Below are 13,676 nucleotides of genomic sequence, written 5' to 3' on the forward strand. Positions count from 1 at the left end.
AATTTGGAGGATGAGGTAAGTCATGAATAAGTGGTGTGAGTGACTGATTCGTTGCATAAAAATTCAATTAGTCAATATGAAGAATAAAGGGAAACGTGTAGGCTTTATAAGCTTCATGAACCAAGTTTATTTTTTTCCTTATTAACCAAAATGCAACAATAAGAAAGCAATTAAATTTTCAATGATTTTTCAGTAGTACCTTTCAGCAGAATCACAGGAAGGAAACAAGTGACATTTGGAAATCCCTCAAGAAAACTCTACATTTTTTGAGTGATGTAAGACCAGAATAAATCTACCCCATCCTAAATGACCTAGAGCCTCTTTACAACATTCTGAAGATGAGGTTATCTTAGTAAGAACATTGAGATATCTTAAATAACTGCCATTGTCATCCTTATTTATAAGCTACAAGGTGAGGGAGGAAAAACCCTCACTTGAGTATTAAATTTTAGTAAGACACAGGAAATGAAGGACAAAACACAAACATACCTGAAGTAGCATAGAAAAGTATATTCAACATCAGGTTCATGTATATTCAACATCAGACTACAGATACAACACTCAGCGTTATGCTAAGTGAAATAAGTCAGAAAAAGACAAATACTGTATGGCCTCACTTATAAATGGAATCTTTTAAAAAATCATAGAAAAAGAGATTAGATTTATCAAGGTGGTGGGGATTGGAGATAGGTGATCACAAGCCACACATTTCCAGTTATAAGACAAGTAAACACTAGGTGTGTGATGTACAACATGATGACTATAGCTAACAACTGCTCTATGATACACTGGAAAGTTGCTAAGAGAGTAAATACTAAGAGATCTCATCACAAGGAAAAAAAACTTTTTTTTCTTCTTTTCTCTTTATTTATCTATATGAGATGATGGATAGCTGAACACTTCTGGGGTAATTATTTTACAATACATGTAAATCAAACCACCATATTCTATGCCATGAACTTATACAGTCTATGTCAATTATTTCTTTTTATATAGTTAATTTTTTTTATAATGGCTGTGTTTAAAAACTGGCTTGCAAAATTCCTGAAAATTCAACAATTAGTTTGCAAAAGCTCATACATCCAATATATCATACAACTATTTACTATTTACTCCAATGTCAATTATGTCTTACTAAAACTGGAAAAATTTGGGGTGCCTGGGTGGCTCAGTCAGGTCATGACCTCATGATCCTGGATTCAGGCCCCTCTAGGGCTCTCTGTTCTGTGGGAAGTCTGCTTTTATCTCTCCCCCTGCCTTGCACTTGCTCTCTTACTCTCTTTCTCTCTCTGTGTCAAGTGAATGAATAAAATCCTTTTTAAAATACATACATACATACATACATACATAAACAAACTGGAAAATTTTATTGATGAAGGATACTAGGAGAAAAGCAGAAGAAATGAGAGAGACCCACCTCACACTGAGGCACACCTGTACAAGGCCTGCAGATGTCTGAGAGCATGACAGAGGAGGAGAACTAAGAGAAATGTTCTAGGTGCTCTGGGCCCCATATTCACCTATACAGAAATTAAGAATGAGCTATTATATATCCTAGGGGCATTAAAGAATAATAATGAGATATCATGAACAATCTTAGGCAAATAAATGTGATGACTTAGATGAAATGAACAAAGACATTGAAAAAATTTACATAAACTGATCCAACAAATAAAAAATTGAAATAGCATTTTACCCATTGAAGAAAATGAGTTCACAATTCAAAAACATCCTAATTCCTGAACATGATAGAGTAAAAGGCTCCAATCACCACCTCACTCCATCCCCAGAAGAGTAGATAATTCTCTGAGATTGCACAGAGCTGGGAAATGTTTGTGTTCCCATCAGTCAGAGCATTAAGATACCATAATTCTAGTAAGATGAAGTATCTAGTAAGATACCCTCAGAAAAAAAAATAAAATAAAATAAAAAAGATACCCTCAGAAGGGTATCTCCCAGAAATGAAACTAACTCAGCCCTAGTCTAAAAGATGCCCTGGACCCTCACTAACAAAGCATAAAAGCCCCAATAGTTCATTTTTGCTTTTGTTTCTTTTGCCTTCGTGGATGTATCTTGCAAGAAGTTACTGTGGCCGAGTTCAAAAAGGGCGCTGCCTGTGTTCTTCTCTAGGATTTTGATGGAATCTTGTCTCACATTTAGATCTTTCATCCATTTTGAGTTTATCTTTGTGTATGGTGCAAGAGAGTGGTCTAGTTTCATTCTTCTGCATGTGAATGTTCAATTTTCCCAGTACCATTTATTGAAGAGACTGTCTCTCTTCCAGTGGATAGTCTTTCCTCCTTTGTCGAATATTAGTTGACCATAAAGTTGAGGGTCCACTTCTGGATTCTCTATTCTGTTCCATTGATCTATGTGTCTGTTTTTGTGCCAGTACCACATTGTCTTGATGACCACAGCTTTGTAGTACAACCTGAAATCTGGCATAAGAAGCTTTTGCACAGCAAAGAATACAGTCAACAAAACTAAAAGACAACCTACAGAATGGGAGAAGATATTTGCAAATGACCTATCAGATAAAGGGCTAGTTTCCAAGATCTATAAAGAACTTATTAAACTCAACAGCAAAGAAACAAACAATCCAATCATGAAATGGGCAAAAGACATGAACAGAAATCTCACAGAGGAAGACATAGACATGGCCAACACGCACATGAGAAAATGCTCCGCATCACTTGCCATCAGGGAAATACAAATCAAAACCACAATGAGATACCACCTCACACCAGTGAGAATGGGGAAAATTAACAAGGCAGGAAACCACAAATGTTGGAGAGGATGTGGAGAAAAGGGAACCCTCTTACACTGTTGGTGGGAATGTGAACTGGTGCAGCCACTCTGGAAAACTATGTGGAGGTTCCTCAAAGAGTTAAAAATAGATACACCCTACGACCCAGCAATTGCACTGCTGGGGATTTACCCCAAAGATACAGATGCAATGAAACGCCGGGACACCTGCACCCCGATGTTTCTAGCAGCAATGTCCACAATAACCAAACTGTGGAAGGAGCCTCAGTGTCCATCAAAAGATGAATGGATAAAGAAGATGTGGTCTATGTATACAATGGAATATTACTCAGCCATTAGAAACGACAAATTCCCACCATTTGCTTCCACGTGGATGGAACTGAAGGGTATTATGCTGAGGGAAATAAGCCAATTGGAGAAGGACAAACATTATATGGTCTCATTCATTTGAGGAATATAAAAAATAGTGAAAGGGAATAAAGGGGAAAGGAGAAAAAATAAGTGGGAAATATCAGAAAGGGAGACAGAACATGAAAGACTCCTAACTCTGGGAAACGAACTAGGGGTGGGGGAAGGGGAGGTGGGTGGGGGGTGGGGGTGAATGGGTGGCGGGCACTGAGGTGGGCACTTGATGGGATGCACACTGGGTGTTATTCTGTATGTTGGCAAATTGAACACCAATAAAAAATAAATTTATTTTAAAAAAAAACAAACCATAAAAGCAACCTTCAAATGAATCAAACTGACCCCCCAAAACTTAACTGCATGACATTTTTTAAATCCAATACTTAAAGAAACGTAACAAAATTCTATGCCCTACACCAAAATATTCACAAAAAGAGAAGGAGGGACTGTCTTGCATCAAATCAAAACTATTAATATTATACAGCAGCTGGAAAATATGACTCATAAACAGGAGAAAAATCAATACAAACAGATCCAGAGATGACAAAGGTAATAAAATTAAAATTATCTCAAAATAGCTATTATTATTATTCTCAACTGCTTAAGAATATAGAGAAATAAACAAAAGATATTACATTAAACCAAAAAGGTTTTGCACAGTGAAGGATATTGTCAAGAAAGTTAAAAAGCGACCTACTAAATGTAGAAGATATTTGCAAATGCTATAACTGATAAGGGGCTAGTATCCAAAATACATAAAGAACTCACACAACTCAATATCAAAAAACAAAACAAACAAAAAAAATCCAATTTAAAAATAGGCAGAGGTCCTGAATAGACATTCTCCAAAGAAGACATATAGATGGCCAAAAGACATATAAAGAGATGTTTGGGGGATCCCTGGGTGGCGCAGCGGTTTGGCGCCTGCCTTTGGCCCAGGGCGTGATCCTGGAGACACGGGATCGAATCCCACATCAGGTTCCTGGTGCATGGAGCCTGCTTCTTCCTCTGCCTATGTCTCTGCCTCTCTCTCTCTCTCTCTCTCTCCCTCTGACTATCATAAATTTAAAAAAAAAAAGAGATGTTTGACATGACTAATCAACATGGAAATGCAAATCAAAATTACAATTAGATATCATCTCACACTGGTTAGAATGGGTAGTATCAAAAAGGAAAAGAAGTAACAAGTGATGCTAAATATGTGAAGAAAAAGGAACACTTATGCAGTGCTAGTGGGAATGTCAATTGGTTCAACCACTATGGAAAACAGTATGGAGTTTCCTTAAAAAATTAAAAATAGAACTACCATGTGATCCAGCAATGCCACTTCTGAGTATTTATCCAAAGAAAATAAAAACATTAGTTCAAAAAGATGTAAGTACCTCTATGTTTATTGCAGGATTATTTACAAGAGCCAAAATATGGAAGCTACTTAAGTGTCTACTGACAGATAAATGGATAAAAAAGATATATGTATTGTGTATATATATATATACACATACACAGTGGAATATTATTTGGCCATTAAGAAAAAAATGAAATCTTGCCTTTTGCAGCAATATAGACAGAACTGGAGTATATACTACACTAAGTGAAATAAGTCACACAGAAAAAACTAGTATCATATGATTTCACTTATATGTGGAATCTAAAAACAAAACAAAGGAACAGATGAAACTAAGCAGAAATAGATGCACACATACAGAGAACAATATGGTGTATGCCAGAGGGAGGGTAGAGGGGAAATGGGTGATAAAGGAGGAGGAGATAAAAGGTAAAGACTTCTAGTTATAAATAAGACAGAGATACAATGTACAGTACTGGGAATATATTGGTTAATGATACGTAACAACTTTGTATGGTGACAGATGCCAGATTTATGGTAGTGATCACTTCATAATGCATATAAGTGTTGCATCACTATGCTGTACACCTGGAATTAATATAATATTATATGTCAATCACACTTCAATTTTTAAAAAGAGGAAAAAAGAATATAGAGAAAAACATAAGCATAATGAGGAGAGATGTAAGAGATACTATCAAAATTAAAGCAAACAAAAATAAATGAAACTCCTAGAGATTAAAACTAGTGTCTTAGATGAGATTAAAAATACACTAGATGAGATTAACAGATAATGTAGTGAAGAAAAGACCTGTGACCTTGAAAACACAGCAAGAGAAACTATTACATATGAAGCAATGAAAGGAAAAAATAGCAAAGAAACACAGAGATCAGTGACTTGTGGGACAACAGCAAGTGGTATAGTAACTTGCAATGGCAGTCTCACAAAGAAGGGAAGAGAAAGAATAGAGAGAAATAGAGACCACACATTTTCCAAACTTGATAAAAATTATAAAAGCAGGCCCATGAATGTCAATGTAGCCCCCAAAAAATAAGCAAAGAAATATATACTAGGCACATAATAATTTAATTGCTAAAAACCTATGATAAAGAGATGATCTTAAAAGCATTTGGGGAGTGAAAGGAAAAACATAACCTACAGAGGAACAAAACAAGCATATTAAGTATTTTTTTTTAGAAACTTTCCAAGCTAGAAGAGAGTAACATGTTTAAAATACTGAAAGAAAACTACAATTCTATACCCAGTGACACTATCTTCCAAAATGCAGGTAAATTAAATGAAGACTTGCAAACAAACAAAAGTTGAAAGACTCAACTGCCATTAGATCTGGACTACAAGAATTCTTGAAGAAAGTTTTTCAGAAAGAAGGAAATGATACTAGATTTTTTAAAAAATTGAAAACAAAGGAATAAAGAGCACCAGATCTGTGACTATGTGGGCAGATATAAAAGCTATTTTTCTTACTTTTTTAATCCCTTTACAAAATAATTTACTCTTTAGAGAAAAAATAACATATAGAATTCATAAAACATGTCAAAATAAACTACATGACAAAAATTGCACAAAGGATAGGAGAACAAACTAAAACATCCTATTATAAATTTCTTTCACTATACATAAAGAGGTATAGTATTATTTGAAGGTACTCCCTGATACATTAAAGATTTATATTTTAAACCCTACAGCAACCACTAAGATGAAACAGAGACGTACAGCTTATAATCCAATAACATAGATAAAATGAGTGTTGCTTTTGAATTAACTCAAAAGCATGTAGAAAAAGAAAACATGGTACAAAGAATAAATAAAAAATAGCTCTTACACCTTCCACAAAAATTAACTCAAAATGGATCATAGACCTAAATCAAAACACAAAACTATAAAACAACTGAAGAAAACAGGAGAAAATCTAGTGACCTTTTAAATATATGGCAATGACATTATATAACATTAAAGGCACAACCACTGGAAGAAATAATAAGCTGGACTTCATTAAATTTTAAAACTTCTGCTTTGCAAAAGACACTGTCAAGAGAAGAAGACAAGTTACAAAATGGGGAGAAAATATTTGCAAAAGGCCTGATAAAAGGACTGTTATCCAAAATAAACAAACTCTTAAAGCTCAATAATAACAACAACAAAAAATAGGTTCAAGACCTCAACAGACACCTCACCAAGGAAGATATAGATAACAAACCTATGAAAAGATGCTCCACATTATATGTCATGAGAGAAATACAAATTAAAACAACAGTGAGATATCACTGCACATCCATTAGAATGGCCAAAATCCAGAACACTGACAACACCAAATGCTAGCAAGGCTGTGGAGCAACAAGATTTTTCGCTCACTGATGGTAAAAATGCAAAATTGCACAGTCCCTCTGGAAGACAGTTTGGCAGCTACTTACAAAACTAAACATACTCTTACCATATGATCCAATCATCATGCATATTGGTATTTAGCCAAAGGAGCTGAAAACTTATGTCCACACAAAAACCTGCACACTGATGTTTATAGTAGTTTTATTCATAATTGCCAAAACTTGGAAGCAACCAAGATGTCCTTCAGTAGGTGAAGAGATAAGTAAACTGTGGTACATCCAGACAAAGGAATCTTATTCAGCACTAAAAAGAAATGAGCCAACAAGTCATGAAATGACATGGGGAAACCTTAAATACATTTTACTAAGTGAAAAGGCTACATAGTGTATGATTACAACTATTTGACATTCTTTCTGAAAAAAGCGTAAGTATAAAGAGAGATGATGAGACAATCAGTGGCTACCAGAGATTGGGAGAGAGGAAAAGACAAGTGTGCAGAGAAAACAAGAATTTTAGGGCAGTAAAACTATTCTATAGTATACTGTAATAATGGATATGTGTAATTGTACATTTGCCAAAACCCATAGACTGTATAGCACCAGGAGTGACCCTGGTATAAACAATAGACTTTGGGAGATAATTATGTGTCAGGATAAGTTCACCAATTTTAATAAACACAATTGTAATAAATCCCACACTGGTGTGGGTTGTCGATAGTGGGAGAGGCTGGGGTGGATGTGCAAAGGGTATGTAGTTTCTATAGTTTCCACTACATTTTGTTGTGAATATAAAACTGCTCTAAAAAAAGTAAGTCTACTCTGAAACTTAACAATGCATTTTGATGTGATGATATAGAAAATTCCATTAAATACAAATGGCCTAAAAGCCTAAATTAAAAGGCAGAGTTGTCAAATTATATATATTTTTTAAAACATTATTTATTTGAGAGATAAAGAGTGTGGGGGGGAGGGGCAGAGGGAAAGAATCTTCAAGCAGACTCCCCACTGAGTGCAGAGCCCAAAGGGGGGCTCAATCCCACAACCCATGAGACCATGTCCTGAGTCGAAACCAAGAGTCAGACACTTAACCAACTGAGCTACACAGGTGCCCCTTAAATTCTGTTTTAAAAAGATAAACCAACAATATACTCCATATAAGAAATCCACTTTAAATATAGTGACACAGGGGATCCCTGGGTGGCGCAGCGGTTTAGCGCCTGCCTTTGGCCCAGGGTGCGATCCTGGAGACCCGGGATCAAATCCCACACCAGGCTCCCGGTGCATGGAGCCTGTTTCTCCCTCTACCTGTGTCTCTGCCTCTCTCTCTCTCTCTCTCTGTGACTATCATAAGTAAATTAATTAATTAATTAAAAATTTTTTTAAAAAATATAGTGACACATATAAGACAAAAGGATAGAAAGGAATCATAAGAAAGCTAGAGCAGCAAAGTTATTTTCAGATGAAGTCATTTTCAGAACAAGATATACTACCAGATATAAAAAGAATATTTTATAATGAAAAAAAGGTTAGTTCACCAAGAGAACATGATAATCCTAAATACATATGTACCTAAAAATGAAGCTTCAAAGTATATGAAGCAAAAACTGATAGAACTAAAAGTAGAAATAGAGAATTCTCGGTTTTAGTTAGAAATTTCAATATGCCACTCTTGATAATTAACTAGTAGACAAGAGAAGTCAGTCAGGATCTCAACACAACAGAAAACACATTCAAGTACACATGGAGCATTCAGCAAGGCCCAGTGTATTTCTGGCCATAAAACAAATCTCACAATTTTTTAAGGATCGAAACCACATGAAGTATGTTTTCCCAGTGTGGCAGGCAAAATAATGGATCCCTAAAGTTGTGTAGTAATCAATGAAACCTATAAATGCATTAGATTACATGGAAAATAGGAATTGGAATCAACAATGAAATTATGATTGCTAGTTTAGTGACCTTCAAATAGAGACAGTATCCTAGATGTTTCAGGTGAAATCAATGTTATCTACAAAGCCCTTAAAAGTGAAAGGAGGCAGAAGAAGGAGAATCGAAGATAGCAACATGAGGACTCCACACAACATTGCTGACTCTGAAGATGGAGGAAGAGGCTCACGAGCCAAGGATTATAAACTGCCTCTAAAAGCTGGAAAGAGCAAGGAAACTGATCCTCCCCTAGAGACTCCCCCCAAAAATGCAGCTTTACTGTGTCATCTTGATTTTTTTTTTGAAATAACAGTGTGTACAATATGTCTTTCCAGTAATATATCCTTTCATTAAGATATGTGTTGGTAAATTTATGTGTAGAAGCATACTGGACAAGCCATGAATTTAACTTCTTAGAACTACACTGTGTATAAAACACCCTTCAGGGATGCCTGGGTGGCTCACTGGTTGAGCTTCTGCTTTTGGCTCAGAGTGTGATCCCGGGTCCGGATCAAGTCCCTCACCGGGTTTCTTCCAGGAAGCCTGCTTCTCCCTCTTCCTGTGTCTCTGCCTATCTCTGTGTCTCTCACAAATAAATAAATAAAATCTTTTCTTAAAAAATCCTTCAAATAGGGCAGTCCTGGTGGCGCAGCGGTTTGGCGCTGCCTGCAGCCTGGGGTGTGATCCTGGGGTCCCAGGATGGAGTCCCACATCAGGCTTCCTGCATGGAGCCTGCTTCTCCCTCTGCCTGTGTCTGTGCCTCTTTCTCTCTGTGTCTATGAATAAATAAATAAAATCTTTAAAAAAAAATCCTTCAAAAATGTCTTCTTTCATTAAATATAACTGTTTTAAAACTTATGTGTAGAAACATATGGAAAGAGTCATGTGCCTCCATCCACCATCACTGCCATCCCCACCAGCCCAGTTTTCTAGCATGATGCCCTCTTTCATCTATATTTGTGTTTCAGGTGTAAAGAGGAGAGAGTGAAGAGGGAGTGGAGCTTTTGTCTGTTGATCTCCCTGGACTGAAGAGAGGGAGGGTGCAAAGCCAAGACTCTTAATGATTCTCAAAATGGTTTACTACCCAGAGCTCTCTGTCTGCATCAGTCAAGAACTATTTCCAAATATGGAAATGGAGGGAATGCTCCCTAAGGGAAAATTTCCTGTCCCAAAGGAAGTGAACTCAAGAAGAGTGAGGAGATTGAGGATACTTCCCTGACTCCACTTGGTGGCAATGAACTCCACTCCCCAGGTGTCAGTCACCTCTACTCTTTTTAATTGTAACATCTCTATATGGTGTATGTGTACTGACGAGGTCATGGTATCATACATGAGATTTTTTCTGTGTAAATCAAGTATAAGAAGGAACTATGTGACTCTGAGCCTTGCTTTAGAGAATTTACAGTGGACAAATAATCATCAAATTAGTTTTTAATCTTTCTGATTCAGGTGAAAATGCCCAGAATTTCACACTATGAATTCATGTTTATAACCTTTACAGGTGGGCCTTCAGGCCTGGTTCTCAACCATGATGTCTTCCACAACTCAAACCCCCTCTGCTCTCACACAACCGGTCCACTCCGGCTTTTCCACTCGCACAGTTCCCAACTGCTTCTTGGAGGAGTCAAGAGTCCCCCCCCGCCTTTTTTTTTTTCATTTCGATGTAACAAGCCAAGTGGTTTACGTTCATCAATTGTCTGTATATATTTTATCCATGTACTCTTTTGATGTGTAGAAGTAGTTGAAACTCCTTGATTCCTCACCGTAAGTGACTGAGATACACTCCTAGGACCCGAGACACTGATGAATGGTGCTACTTTGGACTTTCAACATGCTCCTTGGCCAGGGAGCTCTGATGGAGTTATTCTTTATTTCTACATTTTAAGGAGATGTTGGTACTCTGTTTCCTGAATGTTGTTCTCTAGACTGGCTTGACTTGTTTTCCTCATGTCTTCAGTGTGGCTTTCTTCTTCAGCATGATAGGTTGAGTGAACACCATCTCAAAGAGACTCATGTTTCATCAGCTTGCACTCATGGAGTTGCAGTCCCTGTAGCAGGAGCAATCACAAAACTCTAATTTACTTTCCATATCTCTTCTTTTCAGTAGCCTCACCTGCCTACCTTAAAGAGAGATAAGCAATCATTTGGCAAGCATTTTTAGATGTCTCTTTTGGCTCTTTCTGTTTCAAAGGTTATTTGGGAGGAAAGGGGCAAACTTTTAAAATAAACCCCTTCTGGAAAAAACCCAAACACTGGCATCTGAGTAGAAATATGAAAATTACACTTTTCCTAAAAAGTAAGTTGAAAAAAAAAGTCTATAATTTTTTTTTTTTTTTTTTTTTTAGAGACAGAGCACTCTTGACAGTTTTGGTAAGCAGGGTGTAGATTTTACATTTTTGTCCTTGCTCCCAATGAAGTAGATAAACAAAAATAAAATCAGATAATACTGTCTACTCAGGGATTGTTGTTGTATTAGCCAGTCTGAAAGCTCACATGAATTTTTATATGACTGTCTTTTAGCTCTTCCTTTGACAGAGAAGGCTTTGTTCTGCCCTGTTCCTCTTCTGTTTCATGTTCATTTTCCTCCTCCCTTCTTTGTTAGAACAGGTATAACAGCTGTGTAAGTAGAGGAAGAAAACAGTACTCTGCATATTTGTCATTTATGTAGAGCTGCAGTTGAGCACTGCTGAAAATGCAGGCTTTCGTAACAATGCCATCTTTACTGATGTATTCACAAATACCCAATGTATTTTAGCTACTTTAGTAGTATTTGCTCAATAAAGATGCAAGCTGTAAAAAAAAAAAAAAAGAGTCATGTGCTTAATGCTTGAAACTACACTATGTATAAACCTTCCTTCAAGTAACATCAATACAAGTAGTCTGGGGGGGTGGAGTAATTTTTTTATTAATTTTTTAATTCCAATATAGTTAACATACAGTGTAATATTAGTTTTGGCATACAACATGGTGATTCAACACTTCCATACATCACTCAGTGCTCATCACAAGTGCACTCCTTAATCACCATCACATATTTAACCCACCCTCCCACCCACCTGGTAACCATCAGTTTGTTCTCTGTAATTAAGAGTCTGTTTCTTGGTTTGTCTCTTTTTTTCCCCAGCTATGCTTATTTGTTTTGCTTCCTAAATTCTACATGTGAGAAAAATCATATGTTATTTGTCTTTCTCTGACTGACTTATTTCACTCAGCATTATACTCTCTAGCTCCATCCAGGTCTTTGCAAATGCCAAGATTTCATTCTTTTTTACAGCTGAATAATAAATAATCATATATATGTCATTACATGGATATATGTACATGTAAAAAATCACATATGATTTTTTTCCCAGTGGAAAAGTTTTATTTCATGGTTTGCTTTATAAATTTAAGTCATTTAACACGGGTACAACAGAAACGTGTGAACATGAACCCTACCTACACCACCCCCAAAAATCATATGAAAACACGCAAGGGTAGGGAAATTCAAAACTAAGTTGCCTAAACGTACAATTTTCGAGCTAAGCCTATCATTAAGGTCCGCGGCTTCAGTAGGAAAGCACGGTCGCCAGGAGTGATCCTGCAAGTCCACCTGGAGGGCACTCTGGTCCCTGTTCAGCTTCAGCGCCTCGGAAAGGAGGCTGCGCAGCCGCTCCACACTATCAACCAAGCGGTTCACCTTTGGAAAAACAACGAGTCTTTCCAGGGGCACGTAGAACTTCTTTCCCACACAGTAAGGCTTGGGGGAGCTCTCCATCTGGGCCCTTTGAGCGTCGGTGACGCAACTGTCTTCTGGCACCAATCTACCGTTCACCTTTTTCTTCGGATCCCCGATAAACCGCAGTCTCATAGAGTTTACATACATATACAAATATTCCTTTGGTGTATGGCTATTGATATATATCTATATATATCACATCTTCGTTATCCATTCATCCATTTCACTCTGTAAGACCCATTTTATAATTCTCAACCACTAAACTACTAAATATAATAAATTTGTGAAGTTTTCAGCCATTATGTTTGTTTTAATTTATTACATAGCAGCCATAGGAAACTAATACAATCATAGTATAATTGAACCAAAAATAAACAGAAACTTATCAGAAATAATCTCTAAATATTTGCAAATTTAGCAACACACTTCTAAATAACCCACAAGTCAAAGAAGAAAATTCCAGGAAAATTTTAAAATATCTAGGTTCAAATAAACAGGTGATACACACATTGAAATCTAGAAAAATGTTATATATATTGATTTTTTAGGTTGAGAGTTAACACTAATATAAAATATAGTCTTTAATTTATTATAATATATCAACACAGGTTCATAAATGATAACAAATGCACCATTCTGGTGGGGGATGTTGAGAAAGGAGGAAGCTGTACATGTGTGGAAACAGAGGATACGTGGAAAATCTCTGTACTCCCTCTTCAATTTTTCTGTGAACCTAAAACTTCTCTAAATAATAAAGTCTATTCAGAATTAAAATTAAGAATTTATTTTTATTTAAAATAAACAAAGCTACTATATTAAAAAAGAAAGCTTAATAAAGTTGTTGTATTAAAGCAAATTGAATGCTGCTTTCCTAGCATAGGAAAGAGCTTGAAAATTTTACTATACAGATATAGACACCACCTAATATTGGAGCTTGCCCTTTTCATATTGTAGGTTCTTAAAAGATGCACATTACTTGATTTTTCTATAAAACTTGCATGTACTTCATGAAAAATAAACATGAACAGGGCATGACTTATTCATGAATGGCACCCTTAGCCTGATATGGGGCAGCAAGCATGTTGTCAGGTATAACTTATTGCTACAAATAGATAAAATTTCCTTTGCTGCAATTATTAAAATTTGTTCTTCTCTACCTTCCAAGTCAAC

General features: G+C 36.3%; 1 pseudogene; it reads left to right on the plus strand.

The window, feature by feature from the left end:
• The first annotated feature begins 9,860 nt into the window (after positions 1-9,860).
• Positions 9,861-10,192, plus strand: LOC112654035 (neuronal regeneration-related protein-like; annotated as a pseudogene).
• Positions 10,193-13,676: the final 3,484 nt, after the last annotated feature.

This window comes from Canis lupus, chromosome 3 (assembly GCF_003254725.2).
Source record: "Canis lupus dingo isolate Sandy chromosome 3, ASM325472v2, whole genome shotgun sequence".
Lineage (NCBI taxonomy): Eukaryota > Metazoa > Chordata > Mammalia > Carnivora > Canidae > Canis > Canis lupus.